The following is a 7,460-nucleotide window of genomic DNA, read 5'->3' on the forward strand; positions in this document are numbered from 1 at the left end:
ACCGTAGATTCGTACCGAACTTTGCGACGATTGTTCAGCCGTTGACCAAGCTCCTAAGGAAGTGGCACTGGGATACTGAAGAACAGGCTGCCTTCGACACACTTAAATAACGTCTCACGAGCGCCCCCACCCTGGCCTGCCCAAACTTTGACCAACGATTCACGGTCCAGACAGATGCGAGCGACGTCAGATTGGGAGCAATATTGACTCAGGAGATGGATGGAACGGAAAGAGTAATCGCTTACATAAGCCGCCGGCTGGAGAAAGCTGAAGAAAATTATACCACGACCGAAAAGGATTGTTTGGCGATCGTATGGGCCATCCGCTGCTATCTCGAAGGATACGATTTCACCATTGTCACGGATCATCTAGCATTAAAATGGCTGAATTCGATTGAAAGTCCATCTGGACGGGTAGCCCGATGGGCCCTCGAATTACAACAATTCCGATACTCGGTCAAGTACAGGAGGGGCTGTCAAAACGTCGTGGCGGACGCTCTGTCCTGCCAACCCCTAGCGGTATTACAGTGTACAGAAACAGACAAGGAAGAATGTGGATGGTGGACACGGAAAAGAGAGCAGATCTTAGGAAGCCCGGAGAATTTCCCTGATTTCACCTTTGAGAACGGAGAACTATATCGTCGTCTAGGGACCCGACCAGATGATGACGATTTCGTGCCATGGAAGCTGTGCGTACCTCAACACCACCAGAGTCGAGTACTGGCAGAGTGCCACGATGCACCAACGGCTGGACACCTTGGCATACGGAAGACGATCGTACGAGTCGCTTCGAAGTACTTCTGGCCAGGGATGTATCGAGATGTTAAACGGTATGTTAAAAACTGTCAAACCTGTCAAAGGTTCAAGTCCGACCAACAAAAGCCGGCGGGACGGATTCTGTCTCGTAGAATAGAAGAACCCTGTTCGACATGGTGTGCCGACTTTGTGGGACCTTTGCCGAAATCGAAGTCAGGAAACACAATGTTGTTGTTTTTTTTCGACGCGTTTGCCAAATGGGTTGAGCTCATCCCACTCAAGAGGGCCACCACCGCGAACCTAATCAAAGCATTCCGAGAACATATTCTTGGACATTTTGGGGTCCCACGCATGTTCGTGTGTGACAACGGCACGCTGTTTACAAGCCGCGCCTTCAAAGAATATATGCGAGAACTAGGATGTGAGTTACAGTATACGGCGCCATAATCGCCCCACGAGAATCCTACGGAGCGTGCAAACCGCACCGTCAAAACCATGATCGCGCAATTCATCGAAGATGAACAGTCAAGTTGGGACAACCTTCTACCAGAGATGACACTGGCAGTCAACTCCAGTATCTCCGATACTACAAACTTCAGCCCCATTTTCCTGATGCATGGCCGCGAACCAAGGATGCCCAAGGCGCTATACGAAGAGAAGACACGAGGGAACGGGAACACCCCAGAAGATTTCACAATCAAAGCAGTCAAGATGAAGGAAATATTTGAGGTCGTCAACATTAATGCGGAGCGGGCGAGTGCCGACCAGATGCGCCACTATAACCTGAGAAGACGTGAATGGCGAAATTGGCTTCGCGGCGAAATTGGCGCCGAAATATGACGGCCCGTTCCGGGTCCTTAAGTTTATATCGCCGAACATCGTACGGATCCGGAGGGCCGGGGACCGTAAGAGGAAGGTGGCCAACATTGCAGAGCTGAGAGAATTCCGGGACGATGAGAGAGGGGAAGGCGAAGAAGTAACGTAAGGTATCACTAACTAACATCAAGTATCTTAAGATTGTAATTAGATATAAGGCGTTTATTGTAAGCTGCACCAGTAGGCAGGGAAATCTTAGGGTCAGTTATATAAAGTAAGTTATCTACCCACTACAGATACTATGGAAGAAGGAGAGTCAGACTCCACTCAAGAGTGGACCGGCGAAGATGGTGAGATGGACGACGGTGGATCCGAATCGGAAGACGTTCCTGTCGACCTCACCTTGGCGGACACGGAAGATAGCGACGAGGAGGCTGCGACGGGAGCAGAAGGGGACAACCTATCGTACTCGAGCGAGCTACCAGACGAGTCAACCCGGGGCACCTCACTTGCGAGTATATCCCCCCGGGGCACGTCCCCACACTACGCGTCGCCCCACTACGCGTCGCCCCAGTATGCGCCACCCCGCTACGCGTCCTCGGATCCTCCAACACCCTGGTACGAGTCAAACCCACGCTTCGCAACGGAAGAATCCCCTCCTCAACCCGGGGCACCTCACTTGCGAGTATATCCCCCCGGGGCACGTCCCCACGCTACGCGTCGCCCCAGTACGCGTCGCCCCAGTATGCGTCACCCCGCTACGCGTCCTCGGATCCTCCAACACCCTGGTACGAGTCAAACCCACGCTTCGCAACGGAAGAATCCCCTCCCTCAGCGTATAGAGGTTACCAGCCTTTTCCTCGCGGGCGGTGTCAGTCCCCTCACCCAGCACGCTTTGCCAACCTGGGGGGGCATATGTACGAGCCCCAACACGACGACTATTCACCTACCAGAGGTCGGTCACGTGACCCCAGACGAGGGCAAGGCGTATACCAGCGGACAACAGAGACTACGGTGGACCGGTACCGCGAGTTACAAGAGTCCGAAGAAGAGGAGGATGAAGTCAGCGAGTGGATCACTGGGCGACAATCCCTGGGGGATATCGGGTCACCCAGGTCCGGCAGGTGACGATGGACATAATTCCACCACTAGGACAAGGTCCCGCGTTCCGGTTTGAAGCAAACTGCAGCAGAACTCGTGCACCCCCGAGGAAGACGGCGATTCCAACGCCGCCACAATTATTTCCGATCCCCACGGAGGGGAGAAGGAAATATGCGTATTGCGTTATTATTATTATTGTTTTCCTTTTGATTTTTTTAGCTTTAAGAGACAAACAATGAATTAAATAATTAGTATAATAAGCCTAGGCGAAAACAAACATAAATATATTATTCAATATGTGGAAAGGAGAGAGAAGAGCGAGGAAGAGAGGAGAGCGGGGAAGAGAGGCGAGACCGGGAACAACTCCTACGCAGTTGCCCAAGAAATTCAGCCCATGAGAGAGCAGTAAGCCGAACGACCTGAACGGAGCGCAAAGCCCACCTCAGCGACTGCGCGGTCAACGACAACGGAGACCGAGAGGGAATATCGAAAAGCGAGTTTGGCAGAGCAGAGTAGTTGCTGTTGCCAAAAGGAGAAAAGAGAGTCGCGAAATTGAACTTCACCACAGCGACTGTGTGGTAAGAAAATGGTGAGATCGGAAGGGCCAAGGGCACGAGAACAAAAATGAAAGAAACGCAAGGGACTGACACGCGAACATCGGAGTCGGATGGAAGTGCTTGGAAAACGAGATAAGTCGCAATTAGGCAGACCACGTGGTTTTTTTTAGTCGGTAAGCGAAACGGTACAGTCGTGCAGAATTTTACTGGTGCAGCGAGAAACTCGATTAGATCGTAAAATTGTAGAACGAAGATTGGTGAACTCATGTGAACAAGACGAAAAAGCGAAAGAAGCCAACAGTGAATAAAGACCAAAAATAATTAATTATAATTTCGACAACGAGTGCGTATTCTTTTTTCCCTGACCTTCGACCCGTCTCAATCAAGCCCGTTGAATAAATAAATAAATTATAACAAGTGATAATAACCCTAACCTGAGAATCGATCAAACGTAACGGAACCGTAACCCCGACGCGTAATTAACTAACATATCGGCCGTTAATAGAGTGGTATCGTAGTTATTAATAAAACCCTGGGTCCGCCCGAGTTTTATCGTAATTATTAATAAAACCCTGGGTTCGCCAGAGTTTTATCGTAGTTAGTACGAACGAAACCCTGGGTCCGCCCGAGTTTTACTGTAGCCAAACCCTGCCTCGACCAGATTTATTGTAGTCACAGATAAAGCCCATAACTGACATAGGTTCCTACGATAACTGTTTACTAAGTCCAGGGTCTGCCCGAGCTCAGTATCCAGTCTTAGGTCCAGTCACGTACCTTTTGGTGCGGTTTCTTCTCCTAATTCTCCACTGTAAATTTATAAATAATTTGTTGAGGCCCTAGCCACGCCCTGAGCATATCCTGGCTGGGAAAACATCCTTACAATATCTTTAAAACTGAGAGACTAGTTCGCGTAGAAACAGACAACTCAGGAGGCGATCCTGATCAAGAATATATATACTTTATAGGGTCGGAGATGTCTCCTTCACTGCGTTGCCACTTTTGACCAAAATTATAATACACTCTGCAAGGGTATATGAAATAGTTTCAGCTTATATTTAAAACCAGCAATAAAACATTCTTATACCCTTGCAGAGGGTATTATTGCTTCTTAACCTTGACGGCTACGGTACCCTGTAGATATCCGTAACCTAAACTGACAGCCTGCAGCATTAAAACATGTTGCCAAAAAATCGTGACTCATCACTGATAAAATAAAGTGCAGGAATGGAAAAAATCATAAATAACATATCAAATCAATAGAGGAAAAAACGCTTGGACAGGACACGGCTAAAAAACTATGAATATTCATAAAATGATTGAACAATAGAAACTTGTCAAATGGCATACAAAAAATGTTCCCATTTGATTGATGGTATCTAATGACATGAAGAAAAATGTCTGCAAAGATCGCGATTTGGGAAAAGTCACAAAAAATAGAAATATTGTATGAAGCGAAACTAAAGAGGAGAAAGTTACCGAGTCCAGACAGTCATACATCATAATCAGCGGGATTGGAGTGCAAAAAAAACCCTGCAAGGGTATAACAAATAAGAAAGGAAGCTAACTTCGGGCGGAGCCGAAGTTGAAACACCCTTGCAGAATATTCTGTAAATTATATTCTCCAAAATTATTCATATGATGCATTCTTAACACTCATAAAGAACTTCCTAACTTTAAAAACACCAAAGTTATGACATTTCCAATCTTTCAGTTATATGGCAGCTATCGAATATAGTCGGCCGATCCTTATGAAATTTGGTATGTCGGATTGATTGCAACTTTCTAACTTTACAAACACCAAAGTGATGGCATATCCGATCAATCAGTTATGTGGCGGCCATAGGATATAGTCGGCCGATCCTTATGAAATTTGATAAGTTCGTTTAATTGGCCAAATATAAAACCCATAGAAAATCCCAACTTCCTGACTTTACAAATACCAAAGTTATGGCATTTCCGTTCAATCAGATATATGGCACCTATAGGATATAGTCGGCCGATGCCGGCCGTTGCGACTTATATACTGCGTGCATAGGAAAGAAGGGTGTGTGCAAAGTTTCAATTCGATATCTTTAAAACTTAGAGACTAGTTGCATAGAAACAGACAGACGGACAGACAGACGGACAGACAGACGGACAGACAGACGGACATGCTTATATCAACTCAGGAGGTGATCCTGATCAAGAATATATATACTCTATAGATTCGGAGATGTCTCCTTCACTGCGTTGCACACTTTTGACCAAAATTATAATATCCTCTGCAAGGGTATAATAAAAACATTTGAAATTAGGATTGGGAAACTTAATTTTTATTGGGATAAGCTAGTTGCTTTGAAACAGGGAAATACTACAGATGTCACGGTTAGGAGATAAATCAATAGTAACAAAAGTCATGAAGAAAAAACTCGAGGAATTTGTGCCAAAAAAGGTAGAAATTGCAAATCATAAAATGATAATTTGCCAACGTTGCCTAAAATTCAGGTACACACATTCTATGGAGATTCCAAAGATTGGGACCTATTTTATGAGTTAATCAATTAACTCATACATTTAAGGGAGGATCTTAGTCCTACCTTAAAGAATGAGAAGCCAGGAATGTGGTTTCTCACTTATTGTTAGGATCAAGCGGTATGAAAATTTTTTCCGATCAAATGAATCAAATGACATCCAAAATGTGAATGTAGAATCAGTTCGGCAATTAAGAATGTTTATTGACACTATTAATGATTTGATTTACATGATAAAATTAAAGGCACAAATCTCTGACGAGATTGATATAGTTTTTGCACACATAATAATAGAAAATTTAACAAAGGAGCTCTGCAACTATATGAAAGCCATGTTAAAAAAACTAAAGAAATTCAAGCGTTGTCCGACGTCATTGAATTTCTAGAGCAACGACTCAGTTAGTTTATCTCTGTTCAGGATGAAAAACCTGTAAACAGAAAAGTGTTTAGTAACAATATTAAAGAATTGTCTACTAACAGTTGTCCCATGTGCAAAAGTACGGGACATTTGATACTTCAGTGTCGAAAATTTTAGGCTTTAAATCCATCTGAAAGGATGGAAAAAGTAAAAAATGCACATTTGTGTTTTAAATGCCTTAAACATTCATTTAATAAGAAATGTCAAATTTATATTCCATGTTTAATTTGTAAGAAAAATCATCACAGTATGCTACACATTTATGTAAGGTCTAATGAAAAAGTGAATACGTCTATGACATCGGAACAAGCTAGCTACAGCACGCTTTCAAATTCAAACCTCTGAGGGAGGTTTCAAAAATTTTAGAGCTTTGATCGACAATGGTTTTCAAAGCACAATAATTTTAGAAGAATCTTCGCAGATTGTGAAATTGACCAAAATTCGATCTCAAACAGAGATTAGTGGAGTATCGTCCACGGAAAAATGCATCTCAAAGCACAAGATAAATCTTTCAATTAAAAGAAGTAATTCCCAAAAAACGATTCAAGTTGAATCATTAATGCTTCCAAAATTATTGAGGGATCTCCCAGTCAACACAGTTAATGTTGACAAATCAAAGTGGAAGAAGAACAATTTGGGTGACCCAGACTTTAATAAGCCGGGTCGTGTAGATCTGATAATTGGGGCAGATCTATACACTACCATTCTACAAAATGGAGTGATCAAAATAAATGGCCTCCTCTGTCAAAAAACCGATTTCAGGTGGATTGTCTGTGGATGCAAAAAATCCAAAGCTAAAAAGACAATTGTATGAACTACCATCGAATTAAAAAATATGGATCGGTATTGGGAAAAATGATATCGTATCTGAAAAATTTGAAAATCATTTCATAAAAACTACAAAAAAGGTTCAGATGGTCGTATCTGCGGACGTTGAAGAAATGTATCGTCAGATAAATATTAACAATAATGATCAAGAGTACCAATACATTTTATGGAGAGATTCTCCAGATGAAAAAATTAAAAATTATAAATTTTCAACAGTCACATATGGTACTGCGTCTGCACCATATTTAGCTACTAGAGTTATAGTAGATATTGCTGATAAATGCAGCAACAACAATTTAAGTGAGATTATTACAAACGATTTCTATTCTATAGAAGATGCCAATAATTTAATTAAATTAGTTTCACAAGAGTTACAAAAAGTGGGAATGAATTTAAGAAAATGGATTTCAAACAGTTTAAAAACAAGAGAGAACGCTATAGTCGGGTGCCCCGACTATCAGATACCCGTTACTTA

Source organism: Drosophila rhopaloa, unplaced genomic scaffold (assembly GCF_018152115.1).
Source record: "Drosophila rhopaloa isolate 14029-0021.01 unplaced genomic scaffold, ASM1815211v1 contig_155, whole genome shotgun sequence".
Taxonomy (NCBI): domain Eukaryota; kingdom Metazoa; phylum Arthropoda; class Insecta; order Diptera; family Drosophilidae; genus Drosophila; species Drosophila rhopaloa.